Here is a 21855-nt window from a genome sequence, read left to right as displayed (position 1 = left end):
ACTGCCCCGCTCACTCCCCATAGCCCTGTATCAATCCCCAAACTAATCCCACTGCCCCGCTCTCTCCCCATAGTCCTGTATCAATCCCCAAACTAATCCCACTGCACCGCTCTTTCCACATAGCCCTGTATCAAACCCCAAACTAATCCCACTGCCCCGCTCTCTCCCCTTGGTCCTGTATCAAACCCCAAACTAATCCCACTGCCCCACTCTCTCCCCATAGTCCTGTATCAATCTCCAAACTAATCCCACTGCCCCGATCTCTCCACATAGTGCTGTATCAAACCCCAAACTAATCCCTCTGCCCCGCTCTCTCCCCATAGTCCTGTATTAATCACCAAACTAATCCCACTGCCCCACTCTCTCCCCATAGCCCTGTATCAATCCCCATACTAATCCCACTGCCCCGCTCTCTCCCCATAGTCCTGTTTCAATCCCCAAACTAATCCCACTGCCCCGCTCTCACCTCATAGTCCTTAATCAATCCCCAAACGAATCCCACTGCCCCGCTCTCTCCCCATAGTCCTGGATCAATCCCCAAACTAATCCCACTGCCCCGCTCTATCCCCATATTCCTTTAACAATCCCCAAACTAATCCCACGGCCCTGCTCTCTCCCCATAGTCCTGTATCAATCCCCAAACTAATCCCACTGCCCCGCTCTCTCCCTATAGTCCTGTATCAATCCCCAAACTAATCCCACTGCCCCGCTCTCTCCCCTTGGTCCTGCATCAAACCCCAAACTAATCCCACTGCCCCACTCTCTCCCCATAGTCCTGTATCAATCTCGAAACTAATCCCACTGCCCCGCTCTCTCCCGATAGTCCTGTATCAATCCCTAAACTAATCCCACTGCCCCGCTCTCTCCCCATAGTCCTGTATCAAACCCCAAACTAATCCGACTGCCCCGCTCTCTCCCCTTGGTCCTATATCAAACCCCAAACTAATCCCACTGCCCCTCTCTCCCCATTGTCCTGTATCAATCACCAAACTAATCCCACTGCCCCGCTCTCTCCCCATAGTCCTGCATCAATCTCCAAACGAATCCCAATGCCCCGCTCTCTCCCCACAGTGCTGTATCAAACCCCAAACTTATCCCTCTGCCCCGCTCTCTCCTCATAGTCCTGTATCAATCCCCAAACTAATCCCACTGCCCCGCTCTCTCCCCATAGCCCTGTATCAATCACCAAACTAATCCCATTGCCCGCTCTCTCCCCATAGTCCTGTATCAATCCCCAAACTAATCTCACTGCCCCGCTCTCACTTCATAGTCCTTAATCAATCCCCAAACGAATCCCACTGCCCCGCTCTCTGCCCATAGTCCTGGATCAATCCCCAAACTAATGCCACTGCCCCGCTCTATCCCCATATTCCTGTAACAATCCCCAAACTAATCCCACGGCCCTGCTCTCTACCCATAGTCCTGTATCAATCCCCAAACTAATTCCACTGCCCCGCTCTCTCCCCATAGTCCTGTATCAAACCCCAAACTAATCCCACTGCCCCGCTCTCTCCCCTTGGTCCTGTATCAAACCCCAAACGAATCCCACTGCCCCACTCTCTTGCCATAGTCCTGCATCAATCTCCAAACTAATCCCTCTGCCCCGCTCTCTCCCCATAGTCCTGTATCAATCTCCAAACTAATCCCACTGCCCCGCTCTCTCCCCATAGCCCTGTATCAATCACCAAACTAATCCCATTGCCCGCTCTCACCCCATAGTCCTGTATCAAACCCCAAACTAATCCCACTGCCCCGCTCTCTCCTCATAGTCCTGTATCAATCTCCAAACTAATCCCACTGCCCCGCTCTCTCCCCATAGTCCTGTATCCATCCCCAAACTAATTCCACTACCCCGCTCTCTCCCCATAGTCCTGTATCAATCCCCAAACTAATCCCACTGCACCACTCTCTCCCCATAGCCCTGTATCAATCTCGAAACTAATCCCACTTCCCCGCTCTCTCCCCATAGCCCTGTATCAATCCCCAAACTAATCCCACTGCCCCGCTCTCTCCCCATAGCCCTGTATCAATCACCAAACTAATCCCATTGCCCGCTCTCACCCCATAGTCGTGTATCAAACCCCAAACTAATCCCACTGCCCCACTCTCTCCTCATAGTCCTGTATCAACCTCCAAACTAATCCCACTGCCCCGCTCTCTCCCCATAGTCCTGTATCCATCCCCAAACTAATTCCACTACACCGCTCTCTCCCCATAGTCCTGTATCAATCCCCAAACTAATCCCACTGCACCACTCTCTCCCCATAGCCCTGTATCAATCTCGAAACTAATCCCACTTCCCCGCTCTCTCCCCATAGCCCTGTTTCAATCCCCAAACTAATCCCACTGCCCCGCTCTCTCCCCATAGTCCTGTATCAATCCCCAAACTTATCCCACTGCCCCGCTCACTCCCCATAGCCCTGTATCAATCCCCAAACTAATCCCACTGCCCCGCTCTCTCCCCATAGTCCTGTATCAATCCCCAAACTAATCCCACTGCACCGCTCTTTCCACATAGCCCTGTATCAAACCCCAAACTAATCCCACTGCCCCGCTCTCTCCCCTTGGTCCTGTATCAAACCCCAAACTAATCCCACTGCCCCACTCTCTCCCCATAGTCCTGTATCAATCTCCAAACTAATCCCACTGCCCCGATCTCTCCACATAGTGCTGTATCAAACCCCAAACTAATCCCTCTGCCCCGCTCTCTCCCCATAGTCCTGTATTAATCACCAAACTAATCCCACTGCCCCACTCTCTCCCCATAGCCCTGTATCAATCCCCATACTAATCCCACTGCCCCGCTCTCTCCCCATAGTCCTGTTTCAATCCCCAAACTAATCCCACTGCCCCGCTCTCACCTCATAGTCCTTAATCAATCCCCAAACGAATCCCACTGCCCCGCTCTCTCCCCATAGTCCTGGATCAATCCCCAAACTAATCCCACTGCCCCGCTCTATCCCCATATTCCTTTAACAATCCCCAAACTAATCCCACGGCCCTGCTCTCTCCCCATAGTCCTGTATCAATCCCCAAACTAATCCCACTGCCCCGCTCTCTCCCTATAGTCCTGTATCAATCCCCAAACTAATCCCACTGCCCCGCTCTCTCCCCTTGGTCCTGCATCAAACCCCAAACTAATCCCACTGCCCCACTCTCTCCCCATAGTCCTGTATCAATCTCGAAACTAATCCCACTGCCCCGCTCTCTCCCGATAGTCCTGTATCAATCCCTAAACTAATCCCACTGCCCCGCTCTCTCCCCATAGTCCTGTATCAAACCCCAAACTAATCCGACTGCCCCGCTCTCTCCCCTTGGTCCTATATCAAACCCCAAACTAATCCCACTGCCCCTCTCTCCCCATTGTCCTGTATCAATCACCAAACTAATCCCACTGCCCCGCTCTCTCCCCATAGTCCTGCATCAATCTCCAAACGAATCCCAATGCCCCGCTCTCTCCCCACAGCGCTGTATCAAACCCCAAACTTATCCCTCTGCCCCGCTCTCTCCTCATAGTCCTGTATCAATCCCCAAACTAATCCCACTGCCCCGCTCTCTCCCCATAGTCCTGGATCAATCCCCAAACTAATCCCACTGCCCCGCTCTCTCCCCATAGTCGTTATCAATCCTCAAACTAATCCCACGTCCCTGCTCTCTCCCCATAGTCCTGTATCAATCCCCAAACTAATCCCACTGCCCCGCTCTCTCCCCATAGTCCTGTATCAATCTCGAAACTAATCCCACTGCCCCGCTCTCTCCCCATAGTCCTGTATCAATCCCTAAACTAATCCCAATGCCCCGCTCTCTCCCCATAGTCCTGTATCAAACCCCAAACTAATCCCACTGCCCCGCTCTCTCCCCATAGTGCTGTATCAATCCCCAAACTAATCCCACTGCCCCGCTCTCTCCCCATCGTCCTGTATCAATCCCCAAACTAATCCCAATGCCCCGCTCTCTCCCCATAGTCCTGTATCAATCCCCAAACTAATCCCACGGCCCTGCTCTCTCCCCATAGTCCTGTATCAATCCCCAAACTAATCCCACTGCCCCGCTCTCTCCCCATATTCCTGTATCAATCCCCAAACTAATCCCACTGCCCCGCTCTCTCCTCATAGTGCTGTATCAAACCCCAAACTAATCCCTCTGCCCCGTTCTCTCCCCATAGTCCTGTATCAATCCCCAAACTAATCCTACGGCCCTGCTCTCTCCCCATAGTCCTGTATCAATCCCCAAACTAATCCCACTGCCCCGCTCTCTCCCCACAGTCCTGTATCAATCTCGAAACTAATTCCACTTCCCCGCTCTCTCCCCATAGTCCTGTGTCAATCCCTAAACTAATCCCACTGCCCCGCTCTCTCCCCATAGTCCTGTTTCAAACCCCAAATTAATCCCACTGCCCCGCTCTCTCCCCTTGGTCCTGTATCAAACCCCAAACTAATCCCACTGCCCCACTCTCTTGCCATAGTCCTGCATCAATCTCCAAACTAATCCCTCTGCCCCGCTCTCTCCCCATAGTCCTGTATCAATCTCCAAACTAATCCCACTGCCCCGATCTCTCCCCATAGCCCTGTATCAATCACCAAACTAATCCCATTGCCCGCTCTCACCCCATAGTCGTGTATCAAACCCCAAACTAATCCCACTGCCCCACTCTCTCCTCATAGTCCTGTATCAACCTCCAAACTAATCCCACTGCCCCGCTCTCTCCCCATAGTCCTGTATCCATCCCCAAACTAATTCCACTACCCCGCTCTCTCCCCATAGTCCTGTATCAATCCCCAAACTAATCCCACTGCACCACTCTCTCCCCATAGCCCTGTATCAATCTCGAAACTTATCCCACTTCCCCGCTCTCTCCCCATAGCCCTGTTTCAATCCCCAAACTAATCCCACTGCCCCGCTTTCTCCCCATAGTCCTGTATCAATCCCCAAACTTATCCCACTGTCCCGCTCACTCCCCATAGCTCTGTATCAATCCGCAAACTAATCCCACTGCCCCGCTCTCTCCCCATAGTCCTGTATCAATCCCCAAACTAATATCACTGCACCGCTCTCTCCCCACAGCCCTGTATCAAACCCCAAACTAATCCCACTGCCCCGCTCTCTCCCCTTGGTCCTGTATCAAACCCCAAACTAATCCCACTGCCCCACTCTCCCCCCATAGTCCTGTATCAATCTCCAAACTAATCCCACTGCCCCGATCTCTCCACATAGTGCTGTATCAAACCCCAAACTAATCCCTCTTCCCCGCTCTCTCCCCATAGTCCTGTATTAATCCCCAAACTAATCCCACTGCCCCGCTCTCTCCCCATAGCCCTGTATCAATCCCCATACTAATCCCACTGCCCCGCTCTCTCCCCATATTCCTGTATCAATCCCCAAACTAATCCCACTGCCCCGCTCTCTCCTCATAGTGCTGTATCAAACCCCAAACTAATCCCTCTGCCCCGTTCTCTCCCCATAGTCCTGTATCAATCCCCAAACTAATCCTACGGCCCTGCTCTCTCCCCATAGTCCTGTATCAATCCCCAAACTAATCCCACTGCCCCGCTCTCTCCCCACAGTCCTGTATCAATCTCGAAACTAATTCCACTGCCCCGCTCTCTCCCCATAGTCCTGTGTCAATCCCTAAACTAATCCCACTGCCCCGCTCTCTCCCCATAGTCCTGTATCAAACCCCAAACTAATCCCACTGCCCCGCTCTCTCCCCTTGGTCCTGTATCAAACCCCAAACTAATCCCACTGCCCCACTCTCTTGCCATAGTCCTGTATCAATCTCCAAACTAATCCCACTGCCCCGCTCTCTCCCCATAGTCCTGTATCAATCACCAAACTAATCCCACTGCCCCGCTCTCTCCCCATAGCCCTGTATCAATCACCAAACTAATCCCATTGCCCGCTCTCTCCCCATAGTCCTGTATCAATCCCCAAACTAATCTCACTGCCCCGCTCTCACTTCATAGTCCTTAATCAATCCCCAAACGAATCCCACTGCCCCGCTCTCTGCCAATAGTCCTGGATCAATCCCCAAACTAATGCCACTGCCCCGCTCTATCCCCATATTCCTGTAACAATCCCCAAACTAATCCCACGGCCCTGCTCTCTACCCATAGTCCTGTATCAATCCCCAAACTAATTCCACTGCCCCGCTCTCTCCCCATAGTCCTGTATCAAACCCCAAACTAATCCCACTGCCCCGCTCTCTCCCCTTGGTCCTGTATCAAACCCCAAACGAATCCCACTGCCCCACTCTCTTGCCATAGTCCTGCATCAATCTCCAAACTAATCCCTCTGCCCCGCTCTCTCCCCATAGTCCTGTATCAATCTCCAAACTAATCCCACTGCCCCGCTCTCTCCCCATAGCCCTGTATCAATCACCAAACTAATCCCATTGCCCGCTCTCACCCCATAGTCCTGTATCAAACCCCAAACTAATCCCACTGCCCCGCTCTCTCCTCATAGTCCTGTATCAATCTCCAAACTAATCCCACTGCCCCGCTCTCTCCCCATAGTCCTGTATCCATCCCCAAACTAATTCCACTACCCCGCTCTCTCCCCATAGTCCTGTATCAATCCCCAAACTAATCCCACTGCACCACTCTCTCCCCATAGCCCTGTATCAATCTCGAAACTAATCCCACTTCCCCGCTCTCTCCCCATAGCCCTGTATCAATCCCCAATCTAATCCCACTGCCCCGCTCTCTCCCCATAGTCCTGTATCAATCCCCAAACTTATCCCACTGCCCCGCTCTCTCCCCATCGTCCTGTATCAATCCCCAAACTAATCCCACTGCACCGCTCTTTCCCCATAGCCCTGTATCAAACCCCAAACTAATCCCACTGCCCCGCTCTCTCCCCTTGGTCCTGTATCAAACCCCAAACTAATCCCACTGCCCCACTCTCTCCCCATAGTCCTGTATCAATCTCCAAACTAATCCCACTGCCCCGATCTCTCCACATAGTGCTGTATCAAACCCCAAACTAATCCCTCTGCCCCGCTCTCTCCCCATAGTCCTGTATTAATCCCCAAACTAATCCCACTGCCCCGCTCTCTCCCCATAGCCCTGTATCAATCCCCATACTAATCCCACTGCCCCGCTCTCTCCCCATAGTCCTGTTTCAATCCCCAAACTAATCCCACTGCCCCGCTCTCACCTCATAGTCCTTAATCAATCCCCAAACGAATCCCACTGCCCCGCTCTCTCCCCATAGTCCTGGATCAATCCCCAAACTAATCCCACTGCCCCGCTCTATCCCCATATTCCTGTAACAATCCCCAAACTAATCCCACGGCCCTGCTCTCTCCCCATAGTCCTGTATCAATCCCCAAACTAATCCCACTGCCCCGCTCTCTCCCTATAGTCCTGTATCAATCCCCAAACTAATCCCACTGCCCCGCTCTCTCCCCTTGGTCCTGCATCAAACCCCAAACTAATCCCACTGCCCCACTCTCTCCCCATAGTCCTGTATCAATCTCGAAACTAATCCCACTGCCCCGCTCTCTCCCGATAGTCCTGTATCAATCCCTAAACTAATCCCACTGCCCCGCTCTCTCCCCATAGTCCTGTATCACACCCCAAACTAATCCCACTGCCCCGCTCTCTCCCCTTGGTCCTATATCAAACCCCAAACTAATCCCACTGCCCCTCTCTCCCCATTGTCCTGTATCAATCACCAAACTAATCCCACTGCCCCGCTCTCTCCCCATAGTCCTGCATCAATCTCCAAACGAATCCCAATGCCCCGCTCTCTCCCCGTAGTCCTGCATCAATCTCCAAACTAATCCCACTGCCCCGATCTCTCCCCACAGTGCTGTATCAAACCCCAAACTTATCCCTCTGCCCCGCTCTCACCCCATAGCCCTGTATCAAACCCCAAACTAATCCCACTGCCCCGCTCTCTCCCCTTGGTCCTGCATCAAACCCCAAACTAATCCCACTGCCCCACTCTCTCCCCATAGTCCTGTATCAATCTCCAAACTAATCCCACTGCCCCGATCTCTCCCCAGAGTGCTGTACCAAACCCCAAACTAATCAGTCTGCCCCGTTCTCTCCCCATAGTCCTGTATTAATCCCCAAACTAATCCCACTGCCCCGCTCTCTCCCCATAGCCCTGTATCAATCCCCATACTAATCCCACTGCCCCGCTCTCTCCCCATATTCCTGTATCAATCCCCAAACTAATCCCACTGCCCCGCTCTCTCCTCATAGTGCTGTATCAAACCCCAAACTAATCCCTCTGCCCCGTTCTCTCCCCATAGTCCTGTATCAATCCCCAAACTAATCCTACGGCCCTGCTCTCTCCCCATAGTCCTGTATCAATCCCCAAACTAATCCCACTGCCCCGCTCTCTCCCCACAGTCCTGTATCAATCTCGAAACTAATTCCACTGCCTCGCTCTCTCCCCATAGTCCTGTATCAATCCCTAAACTAATCCCACTGCCCCGCTCTCTCCCCATAGTCCTGTTTCAAACCCCAAACTAATCCCACTGCCCCGCTCTCTCCCCTTGGTCCTGTATCAAACCCCAAACTAATCCCACTGCCCCACTCTCTTGCCATAGTCCTGCATCAATCTCCAAACTAATCCCTCTGCCCCGCTCTCTCCCCATAGTCCTGTATCAATCTCCAAACTAATCCCACTGCCCCGCTCTCTCCCCATAGCCCTGTATCAATCACCAAACTAATCCCATTGCCCGCTCTCACCCCATAGTCGTGTATCAAACCCCAAACTAATCCCACTGCCCCACTCTCTCCTCATAGTCCTGTATCAATCTCCAAACTAATCCCACTGCCCCGCTCTCTCCCCATAGTCCTGTATCCATCCCCAAACTAATTCCACTACCCCGCTCTCTCCCCATAGTCCTGTATCAATCCCCAAACTAATCCCACTGCACCACTCTCTCCCCATAGCCCTGTATCAATCTCGAAACTAATCCCACTTCCCCGCTCTCTCCCCATAGCCCTGTTTCAATCCCCAAACTAATCCCACTGCCCCGCTCTCTCCCCATAGTCCTGTATCAATCCCCAAACTTATCCCACTGTCCCGCTCACTCCCCATAGCTCTGTATCAATCCGCAAACTAATCCCACTGCCCCGCTCTCTCCCCATAGTCCTGTATCAATCCCCAAACTAATATCACTGCACCGCTCTCTCCCCATAGCCCTGTATCAAACCCCAAACTAATCCCACTGCCCCGCTCTCTCCCCTTGGTCCTGTATCAAACCCCAAACTAATCCCACTGCCCCACTCTCCCCCCATAGTCCTGTATCAATCTCCAAACTAATCCCACTGCCCCGATCTCTCCACATAGTGCTGTATCAAACCCCAAACTAATCCCTCTTCCCCGCTCTCTCCCCATAGTCCTGTATTAATCCCCAAACTAATCCCACTGCCCCGCTCTCTCCCCATAGCCCTGTATCAATCCCCATACTAATCCCACTGCCCCGCTCTCTCCCCATATTCCTGTATCAATCCCCAAACTAATCCCACTGCCCCGCTCTCTCCTCATAGTGCTGTATCAAACCCCAAACTAATCCCTCTGCCCCGTTCTCTCCCCATAGTCCTGTATCAATCCCCAAACTAATCCTACGGCCCTGCTCTCTCCCCATAGTCCTGTATCAATCCCCAAACTAATCCCACTGCCCCGCTCTCTCCCCACAGTCCTGTATCAATCTCGAAACTAATTCCACTGCCCCGCTCTCTCCCCATAGTCCTGTGTCAATCCCTAAACTAATCCCACTGCCCCGCTCTCTCCCCATAGTCCTGTATCAAACCCCAAACTAATCCCACTGCCCCGCTCTCTCCCCTTGGTCCTGTATCAAACCCCAAACTAATCCCACTGCCCCACTCTCTTGCCATAGTCCTGTATCAATCTCCAAACTAATCCCACTGCCCCGCTCTCTCCCCATAGTCCTGTATCAATCACCAAACTAATCCCACTGCCCCGCTCTCTCCCCATAGCCCTGTATCAATCACCAAACTAATCCCAGTGCCCGCTCTCTCCCCATAGTCCTGTATCAATCCCCAAACTAATCTCACTGCCCCGCTCTCACTTCATAGTCCTTAATCAATCCCCAAACGAATCCCACTGCCCCGCTCTCTCCCCATAGTCCTGGATCAATCCCCAAACTAATGCCACTGCCCCGCTCTATCCCCATATTCCTGTAACAATCCCCAAACTAATCCCACGGCCCTGCTCTCTCCCCATAGTCCAGTATCAATCCCAAACTAATCCCACTGCCCCGCTCTCTCCCTATAGTCCTGTATCAATCCACAAACTAATCCCACTGCCCCGCTCTCTCCCCTTGGTCCTGCATCAAACCCCAAATTAATCCCACTGCCCCACTCTCTCCCCATAGTCCTGTATTAATCACGAAACTAATCCCACTGACCCGCTCTCTTCCTATAGTCCTGTATCAATCCCCAAACTAATCCCACTGCCCCGCTCTCTCCCCTTGGTCCTGCATCAAACCCCAAACTAATCCCACTGCCCCACTCTCTCCCCATAGTCCTGTATCAATCTCGAAACTAATCCCACTGCCCCGCTCTCTCCCCATAGTCCTGTATCAATCCCTAAACTAATCCCACTGCCCCGCTCTCTCCCCATAGTCCTGTATCAAATCCCAAACTAATCCCACTGCCCCGCTCTCTCCCCATAGTCCTGTATCAAACCCCAAACTAATCCCACTGCCCCGCTCTCTCCCCTTGGTCCTATATCAAACCCCAAACTAATCCCACTGCCCCGCTCTCTCCCCATAGTCCTGTATCAAACCCCAAACTAATCCCACTGCCCCGCTCTCTCCCCTTGGTCCTATATCAAACCCCAAACTAATCCCACTGCCCCTCTCTCCCCATTGTCCTGTATCAATCACCAAACTAATCCCACTGCCCCGCTCTCTCCCCATAGTCCTGCATCAATCTCCAAACTAATCCCACTGCCCCGCTCTCTCCCCATAGTCCTGCATCAATCTCCAAACTAATCCCACTGCCCCGATCTCTCCCCACAGTGCTGTATCAAACCCCAAACTAATCCCACTGCCCCGCTCTCTCCACATAGTCCTGTATCAATCCCCAAACTAATCCCACTGCACCGCTCTCTCCCCATAGCCCTGTATCAAACCCCAAACTAATCCCACTGCCCCGCTCTCTCCCCTTGGTCCTGCATCAAACCCAAAACTAATCCCACTGCCCCGCTCTCTCCCCATATTCCTGTATCAATCCCCAAACTAATCCCACTGCCCCGCTCTCTCCTCAGAGTGCTGTATCAAACCCCAAACTAATCCCTCTGCCCCGTTCTCTCCCCATAGTCCTGTATCAATCCCCAAACTAATCCTACGGCCCTGCTCTCTCCCCATAGTCCTGTATCAATCCCCAAACTAATCCCACTGCCCCGCTCTCTCCCCACAGTCCTGCATCAATCTCGAAACTAATCCCACTGCCCCGCTCTCTCCCCATAGCCCTGTATCAATCACCAAACTAATCCCATTGCCCGCTCTCACCCCATAGTCCTGTATCAAACCCAAACTAATCCCACAGCCCCGCTCTCTCCTCATAGTCCTGTATCAATCTCCAAACTAATCCCACTGCCCCGCTCTCTCCCCATAGTCCTGTATCCATCCCCAAACTAATTCCACTGCCCCGCTCTCTCCCCATAGTCCTGTATCAATCCCCAAACTAATCCCACTTCACCACTCTCTCCCCATAGCCCTGTATCAATCTCGAAACTAATCCCACTTCCCCGCTCTCTCCCCATAGCCCTGTATCAATCCCCAAACTAATCCCACTGCCCCGCTCTCTCCCCATAGTCCTGTATCAATCCCCAAACTTATCCCACTGCCCCGCTCACTCCCCATAGCCCTGTATCAATCCCCAAACTAATCCCACTGCCCCGCTCTCTCCCCATAGTCCTGTATCAATCCCCAAACTAATCCCACTGCACCGCTCTCTCCCCATAGCCCTGTATCAAACCCCAAACTAATCCCACTGCCCCGCTCTCTCCCCTTGGTCCTGTATCAAACCCCAAACTAATCCCACTGCCCCACTCTCTCCCCATAGTCCTTTATCAATCTCCAAACTAATCCCACTGCCCCGATCTCTCCACATAGTGCTGTATCAAACCCCAAACTAATCCCTCTTCGCCGCTCTCTCCCCATAGTCCTGTATTAATCCCCAAACTAATCCCACTGCCCCGCTCTCTCCCCATAGCCCTGTATCAATCCCCATACTAATCCCACTGCCCCGCTCTCTCCCCATAGTCCTGTATCGATCCCCAAACTAATCCTACGGCCCCACTCTCTCCCCATAGTCCTGTATCAATCTCCAAACTAATCCCACTGCCCCGATCTCTCCACATAGTGCTGTATCAAACCCCAAACTAATCCCTCTTCGCCGCTCTCTCCCCATATTCCTGTATCAATCCCCAAACTAATCCCACTGCCCCGCTCTCTCCTCATAGTGCTGTATCAAACCCCAAACTAATCCCTCTGCCCCGTTCTCTCCCCATAGTCCTGTATCAATCCCCAAACTAATCCCACTGCCCCGCTCTCTCCTCATAGTGCTGTATCAAACCCCAAACTAATCCCTCTGCCCCGTTCTCTCCCTATAGTCCTGTATCAATCCCCAAACTAATCCCACTGCCCCGCTCTCTCCCCACAGTCCTGTATCAATCTCGAAACTAATCCCACTGCCCCGCTCTCTCCTCATAGTGCTGTATCAAACCCCAAACTAATCCCTCTGCCCCGTTCTCTCCCCATAGTCCTGTATCAATCCCCAAACTAATCCCACTGCCCCGCTCTCTCCCCACAGTCCTGTATCAATCTCGAAACTAATTCCACTGCCCCGCTCTCTCCCCACAGTCCTGTATCAATCTCGAAACTAATTCCACTGCCCCGCTCTCTCCCCATAGTCCTGTATCAATGCCTAAACTAATCCCACTGCCCCACTCTCTTTCCATAGTCCTGTATCAATCTCCAAACTAATCCCACTGCTCCGCTCTCTCCCCATAGTCCTGTATCAATCTCCAAACTAATCCCACTGCCCAGCTCTCTCCCCATAGCCCTGTATCAATCACCAAACTAATCCCATTGCCCGCTTTCACCCCATAGTCCTGTATGAAACCCCAAACTAATCCCACTGCCCCGCTCTCCCCTCATAGTCCTGTATCAATCTCCAAACTAATCCCACTGCCCCGCTCTCTCCCCATAGTCCTGTATCAATCCCCAAACTAATTCCACTGCCCCGCTCTCTCCCCATAGTCCTGTATCAATCCCCAAACTAATCCCACTGCACCACTCTCTCCCCATAGCCCTGTATCAATCTCGAAACTAATCCCACTTCCCCGCTCTCTCCCCATAGCCCTGTATCAATCCCCAAACTAATCCCACTGCCCCGCTCTCTCCCCATAGTCCTGTATCAATCCCCAAACTTATCCCACTGCCCCGCTCACTCCCCATAGCCCTGTATCAATCCCCAAACTAATCCCACTGCCCCGCTCTCTCCCCATAGTCCTGTATCAATCCCCAAACTAATCCCACTGCACCGCTCTCTCCCCATAGCCCTGTATCAAACCCCAAACTAATCCCACTGCCCCGCTCTCTCCCCTTGGTCCTGTATCAAACCCCAAACTAATCCCACTGCCCCACTCTCTCCCCATAGTCCTGTATCAATCCCCAAACTAATCCCACTGCCCCGCTCTCTCCCCATAGTCCTGTATCAATCCCCAAACTAATCCCACTGCCCCGCTCTCACCTCATAGTCCTTAATCAATCCCCAAACGAATCCCACTGCCCCGCTCTCTCCCCATAGTCCTGGATCAATCCCCAAACTAATCCCACGGCCCTGCTCTCTGCCCATAGTCCTGTATCAATCCCCAAACTAATCCCACTGCCCCGCTCTCTCCCCATAGTCCTGTATCAATCTCGAAACTAATCCCACTGCCCCGCTCTCTCCCCATAGTCCTGCATCAATCTCCAAACTAATCCCACTGCCCCGATCTCTCCCCACAGTGCTGTATCAAACCCCAATCTAATCCCTCTGCCCCACTCTCTCCTCATAGTCCTGTATCAATCCCCAAACGAATCCCACTGCCCCGCTCTCTCCCCATAGTCCTGGATCAATCCCCAAACTAATCCCACTGCCCCGCTCTCTCCCCATAGTCTTTATCAATCCTCAAACTAATCCCACGTCCCTGCTCTCTCCCCATAGTCCTGTATCAATCCCCAAACTAATCCCACTGCCCCGCTCTTCCCCATAGTCCTGTATCAATCCCTAAACTAATCCCAATGCCCCTCTCTCTCCCCATAGTCCTGTATCAAACCCCAAACTAATCCCATTGCCCCGCTCTCTCCCCATAGTGCTGTATCAATCCCCAAACTAATCCCACTGCCCCGCTCTCTCCCCATAGTCCTGTATCAATCCCCAAACTAATCCCACTGCCCCGCTCTCTCCCCATAGTCCTGTATCAATCCCCAAACTAATTCCACGGCCCTGCTCTCTCCCCATAGTCCTGAATCAATCCCCAAACTAATCCCACTGCCCCACTCTCTCCACATAGTCCTGTATCAATCCCCAAACTAATCCCACTGCACCGCTCTCTCCCCATAGCCCTGTATCAAACCCCAAACTAATCCCACTGCCCCGCTCTCTCCCCTTGGTCCTGCATCAAACCCCAAACTAATCCCACTGCCCCACTCTCTCCCCATAGTCCTGTATCAATCTCCAAACTAATCCCACTGCCCCGATCTCTCCCCAGAGTGCTGTATCAAACCCCAAACTAATCAGTCTGCCCCGTTCTCTCCCCATAGTCCTGTATTAATCCCCAAACTAATCCCACTACCCCGCTCTCTCCCCATAGCCCTGTATCAATCCCCATACTAATCCCACTGCCCCGCTCTCTCCCCATATTCCTGTATCAATCCCCATACTAATCCCACTGCCCCGCTCTCTCCCCATAGTCCTGTATCAAACCCCAAACTAATCCCTCTGCCCCGTTCTCTCCCCATAATCCTGTATCAATCCCCAAACTAATCCTACGGCCCTGCTCTCTCCCCATAGTCCTGTATCAATCCCCAAACTAATCCCACTGCCCCGCTCTCTCCCCACAGTCCTGTATCAATCTCGAAACTAATTCCACTGCCCCGCTCTCTCCCCATAGTCCTGTATAAATCCCTAAACTAATCCCACTGCCCCGCTCTCTCCCCATAGTCCTGTATCAAACCCCAAACTAATCCCACTGCCCCGCTCTCTCCCCTTGGTCCTTTATCAAACCCCAAACTAATCCCACTGCCCCACTCTCTTGCCATAGTCCTGTATCAATCTCCAAACTAATCCCACTGCCCCGCTCTCTCCCCATAGTCCTGTATCAATCTCCAAACTAATCCCACTGCCCCGCTCTCTCCCCATAGCCCTGTATCAATCACCAAACTAATCCCATTGCCCGCTCTCACCCCATAGTCCTGTATCAAACCCCAAACTAATCCCACTGCCCCGCTCTCTCCTCATAGTCCTGTATCAATCTCCAAACTAATCCCACTGCCCCGCTCTCTCCCCATAGTCCTGTATTAATCCCCAAACTAATTCCACTGCCCCGCTCTCTCCCCATAGTCCTGTATCAATCCCCAAACTAATCCCACTGCACTGCTCTCTCCCCATAGCCCTGTATCAAACCCCAAACTAATCCCACTGCCCCGCTCTCTCCCCTTGGTCCTGTATCAAACCCCAAACTAATCCCACTTCCCCACTCTCTCCCCATAGTCCTGTATCAATCTCCAAACTAATCCCACTGCCCCGATCTCTCCACATAGTGCTGTATCAAACCCCAAACTAATCCCTCTGCCCCGCTCTCTCCCCATAGTCCTGTATTAATCCCCAAACTAATCCCACTGCTCCGCTCTCTCCCCATAGTCCTGTATCAATCCCCAAACTAATCCCACTGCCCCGCTCTCACCTCATAGTCCTTAATCAATCCCCAAACGAATCCCACTGCCCCGCTCTCTCCCCATAGTCCTGGATCAATCCCCAAACTAATCCCACGGCCCTGCTCTCTGCCCATAGTCCTGTATCAATCCCCAAACTAATCCCACTGCCCCGCTCTCTCCCCATAGTCCTGTATCAATCTTGAAACTAATCCCACTGCCCCGCTCTCTCCCCATAGTCCTGCATCAATCTCCAAACTAATCCCACTGCCCCGATCTCTCCCCACAGTGCTGTATCAAACCCTAAACTAATCCCTCTGCCCCGCTCTCTCCTCATAGTCCTGTATCAATCCCCAAACGAATCCCACTGCCCCGCTCTCTCCCCATAGTCCTCGATCAATCCCCAAACTAATCCCACTGCCCCGCTCTCTCCCCATAGTCTTTATCAATCCTCAAACTAATCCCACGTCCCTGCTCTCTCCCCATAGTCCTGTATCAATCCCCAAACTAATCCCACTGCCCCGCTCTCTCCCCATAGTCCTGTATCAATCTCGAAACTAATCCCACTGCCCCGCTCTCTCCCCATAGTCCTGTATCAATCCCAAAACTAATCCCAATGCCCCGCTCTCTCCCCATAGTCCTGTATCAAACCCCAAACTAATCCCACTGCCCCGCTCTCTCCCCATAGTGCTGTATCAATCCCCAAACTAATCCCACTGCCCCGCTCTCTCCCCATAGTCCTGTATCAATCCCCAAACTAATCCCACTGCCCCGCTCTCTCCCCATAGTTCTGTATCAATCCCCAAACTAATCCCACGGCCCTGCTCTCTCCCCATAGTCCTGTATCAATTCCCAAACTAATCCCACTGCCCCGCTCTCTCCACATAGTCCTGTATCAATCCCCAAACTAATCCCACTGCACCGCTCTCTCCCCATAGCTCTGTATCTAACCCCAAACTAATCCCACTGCCCCGCTCTCTCCCCTTGGTCCTGCATCAAACCCCAAACTAATCCCACTGCCCCACTCTCTCCCCATAGTCCTGTATCAATCTCCAAACTAATCCCACTGCCCCGATCTCTCCCCAGAGTGCTGTATCAAACCCCAAACTAATCAGTCTGCCCCGTTCTCTCCCCATAGTCCTGTATTAATCCCCAAACTAATCCCACTGCCCCGCTCTCTCCCCATAGCCCTGTATCAATCCCCATACTAATCCCACTGCCCCGCTCTCTCCCCATAGTCCTGTATCAATCCCCAAACTAATCCCACTGCCCCGCTCTCCCCTCATAGTCCTGTATCAATCTCCAAACTAATCCCACTGCCCCGCTCTCTCCCCATAGTCCTGTATCAATCTCCAAACTAATTCCACTGCCCCGCTCTCTCCCCATAGTCCTGTATCAATCCCCAAACTAATCCCACTGCACCACTCTCTCCCCATAGCCCTGTATCAATCTCGAAACTAATCCCACTTCCCCGCTCTCTCCCCATAGCCCTGTATCAATCCCCAAACTAATCCCACTGCCCCGCTCTCTCCCCATAGTCCTGTATCAATCCCGAAACTTATCCCACTGCCCCGCTCACTCCCCATAGCCCTGTATCAATCCCCAAACTAATCCCACTGCCCCGCTCTCTCCCCATAGTCCTGTATCAATCCCCAAACTAATCCCACTGCACCGCTCTCTCCCCATAGCCCTGTATCAAACCCCAAACTAATCCCACTGCCCCGCTCTCTCCCCTTGGTCCTGTATCAAACCCCAAACTAATCCCACTGCCCCACTCTCTCCCCATAGTCCTGTATCAATCCCCAAACTAATCCCACTGCCCCGCTCTCTCCCCATAGTCCTGTATCAATCCCCAAACTAATCCCACTGCCCCGCTCTCACCTCATAGTCCTTAATCAATCCCCAAACGAATCCCACTGCCCCGCTCTCTCCCCATAGTCCTGGATCAATCCCCAAACTAATCCCACGGCCCTGCTCTCTGCCCATAGTCCTGTATCAATCCCCAAACTAATCCCACTGCCCCGCTCTCTCCCCATAGTCCTGTATCAATCTCGAAACTAATCCCACTGCCCCGCTCTCTCCCCATAGTCCTGCATCAATCTCCAAACTAATCCCACTGCCCCGATCTCTCCCCACAGTGCTGTATCAAACCCCAATCTAATCCCTCTGCCCCACTCTCTCCTCATAGTCCTGTATCAATCCCCAAACGAATCCCACTGCCCCGCTCTCTCCCCATAGTCCTGGATCAATCCCCAAACTAATCCCACTGCCCCGCTCTCTCCCCATAGTCTTTATCAATCCTCAAACTAATCCCACGTCCCTGCTCTCTCCCCATAGTCCTGTATCAATCCCCAAACTAATCCCACTGCCCCGCTCTCTCCCCATAGTCCTGTATCAATCCCTAAACTAATCCCAATGCCCCGCTCTCTCCCCATAGTCCTGTATCAAACCCCAAACTAATCCCACTGCCCCGCTCTCTCCCCATAGTGCTGTATCAATCCCCAAACTAATCCCACTGCCCCGCTCTCTCCCCATAGTCCTGTATCAATCCCCAAACTAATCCCACCGCCCCGCTCTCTCCCCATAGTCCTGTATCAATCCCCAAACTAATCCCACGGCCCTGCTCTCTCTCCATAGTCCTGAATCAATCCCCAAACTAATCCCACTGCCCCACTCTCTCCACATAGTCCTGTATCAATCCCCAAACTAATCCCACTGCACCGCTCTCTCCCCATAGCCCTGTATCAAACCCCAAACTAATCCCACTGCCCCGCTCTCTCCCCTTGGTCCTGCATCAAACCCCAAACTAATCCCACTGCCCCACTCTCTCCCCATAGTCCTGTATCAATCTCCAAACTAATCCCACTGCCCCGATCTCTCCCCAGAGTGCTGTATCAAACCCCAAACTAATCAGTCTGCCCCGTTCTCTCCCCATAGTCCTGTATTAATCCCCAAACTAATCCCACTGCCCCGCTCTCTCCCCATAGCCCTGTATCAATCCCCATACTAATCCCACTGCCCCGCTCTCTCCCCATATTCCTGTATCAATCCCCATACTAATCCCACTGCCCCGCTCTCTCCCCATAGTCCTGTATCAATCCCCAAACTAATCCCACTGCCCCGCTCTCTCCTCATAGTGCTGTATCAAACCCCAAACTAATCCCTCTGCCCCGTTCTCTCCCCATAATCCTGTATCAATCCCCAAACTAATCCTACGGCCCTGCTCTCTCCCCATAGTCCTGTATCAATCCCCAAACTAATCCCACTGCCCCGCTCTCTCCCCACAGTCCTGTATCAATCTCGAAACTAATTCCACTGCCCCGCTCTCTCCCCATAGTCCTGTATAAATCCCTAAACTAATCCCACTGCCCCGCTCTCTCCCCATAGTCCTGTATCAAACCCCAAACTAATCCCACTGCCCCGCTCTCTCCCCTTGGTCCTTTATCAAACCCCAAACTAATCCCACTGCCCCACTCTCTTGCCATAGTCCTGTATCAATCTCCAAACTAATCCCACTGCCCCGCTCTCTCCCCATAGTCCTGTATCAATCTCCAAACTAATCCCACTGCCCCGCTCTCTCCCCATAGCCCTGTATCAATCACCAAACTAATCCCATTGCCCGCTCTCACCCCATAGTCCTGTATCAAACCCCAAACTAATCCCACTGCCCCGCTCTCTCCTCATAGTCCTGTATCAATCTCCAAACTAATCCCACTGCCCCGCTCTCTCCCCATAGTCCTGTATTAATCCCCAAACTAATTCCACTGCCCCGCTCTCTCCCCATAGTCCTGTATCAATCCCCAAACTAATCCCACTGCACTGCTCTCTCCCCATAGCCCTGTATCAAACCCCAAACTAATCCCACTGCCCCGCTCTCTCCCCTTGGTCCTGTATCAAACCCCAAACTAATCCCACTGCCCCACTCTCTCCCCATAGTCCTGTATCAATCTCCAAACTAATCCCACTGCCCCGATCTCTCCACATAGTGCTGTATCAAACCCCAAACTAATCCCTCTGCCCCGCTCTCTCCCCATAGTCCTGTATTAATCCCCAAACTAATCCCACTGCCCCGCTCTCTCCCCATAGTCCTGTATCAATCCCAAAACTAATCCCACTGCCCCGCTCTCACCTCATAGTACTTAATCAATCCCCAAACGAATCCCACTGCCCCGCTCTCTCCCCATAGTCCTGGATCAATCCCCAAACTAATCCCACGGCCCTGCTCTCTGCCCATAGTCCTGTATCAATCCCCAAACTAATCCCACTGCCCCGCTCTCTCCCCATAGTCCTGTATCAATCTTGAAACTAATCCCACTGCCCCGCTCTCTCCCCATAGTCCTGCATCAATCTCCAAACTAATCCCACTGCCCCGATCTCTCCCCACAGTGCTGTATCAAACCCTAAACTAATCCCTCTGCCCCGCTCTCTCCTCATAGTCCTGTATCAATCCCCAAACGAATCCCACTGCCCCGCTCTCTCCCCATAGTCCTCGATCAATCCCCAAACTAATCCCACTGCCCCGCTCTCTCCCCATAGTCTTTATCAATCCTCAAACTAATCCCACGTCCCTGCTCTCTCCCCATAGTCCTGTATCAATCCCCAAACTAATCCCACTGCCCCGCTCTCTCCCCATAGTCCTGTATCAATCTCGAAACTAATCCCACTGCCCCGCTCTCTCCCCATAGTCCTGTATCAATCCCAAAACTAATCCCAATGCCCCGCTCTCTCCCCATAGTCCTGTATCAAACCCCAAACTAATCCCACTGCCCCGCTCTCTCCCCATAGTGCTGTATCAATCCCCAAACTAATCCCACTGCCCCGCTCTCTCCCCATAGTCCTGTATCAATCCCCAAACTAATCCCACTGCCCCGCTCTCTCCCCATAGTTCTGTATCAATCCCCAAACTAATCCCACGGCCCTGCTCTCTCCCCATAGTCCTGTATCAATTCCCAAACTAATCCCACTGCACCGCTCTCTCCCCATAGCCCTGTATCAAACCCCAAACTAATCCCACTGCCCCGCTCTCTCCCCTTGGTCCTGCATCAAACCCCAAACTAATCCCACTGCCCCACTCTCTCCCCATAGTCCTGTATCAATCTCCAAACTAATCCCACTGCCCCGATCTCTCCCCAGAGTGCTGTATCAAACCCCAAACTAATCAGTCTGCCCCGTTCTCTCCCCATAGTCCTGTATTAATCCCCAAACTAATCCCACTGCCCCGCTATCTCCCCATAGCCCTGTATCAATCCCCATACTAATCCCACTGCCCCGCTCTCTCCCCATAGTCCTGTATCAATCCCCAAACTAATCCCACTGCCCCGCTCTCTCCTCATAGTGCTGTATCAAACCCCAAACTAATCCCTCTGCCCCGTTCTCTCCCCATAGTCCTGTATCAATCCCCAAACTAATCCTACGGCCCTGCTCTCTCCCCATAGTACTGTATCAATCCCCAAACTAATCCCACTGCCCCGCTCTCTCCCCACAGTCCTGTATCAATCTCGAAACTAATTCCACTGCCCCGCTCTCTCCCCATAGTCCTGTATCAATCCCTAAACTAATCCCACTGCCCCGCTCTCTCCCCATAGTCCTGTATCAAACCCCAAACTAATCCCACTGCCCCGCTCTCTCCCCATAGCCCTGTATCAATCCCCAAACTAATCCCTCTGCCCCGCTCTCTCCCCATAGTCCTGTATCAATCCCCAAACTTATCCCACTGCCCCGCTCACTCCCCATAGCCCTGTATCAATCCCCAAACTAATCCCACTGCCCCGCTCTCTCCCCATAGTCCTGTATCAATCCCCAAACTAATCGCACTGCACCGCTCTCTCCCATAGCCCTGTATCAAACCCCAAACTAATCCCACTGCCCCGCTCTCTCCCCTTGGTCCTGTATCAAACCCCAAACTAATCCCACTGCCCCACTCTCTCCCGATAGTCCTGTATCAA

The sequence above is a fragment of the Pristiophorus japonicus genome, unplaced genomic scaffold (genome assembly GCF_044704955.1).
Source record: "Pristiophorus japonicus isolate sPriJap1 unplaced genomic scaffold, sPriJap1.hap1 HAP1_SCAFFOLD_279, whole genome shotgun sequence".
NCBI classification, from domain to species: domain Eukaryota; kingdom Metazoa; phylum Chordata; class Chondrichthyes; family Pristiophoridae; genus Pristiophorus; species Pristiophorus japonicus.
The sequence above is the reverse complement of the archived record's forward strand: the minus strand, read 5'-3'. Positions refer to the sequence as shown.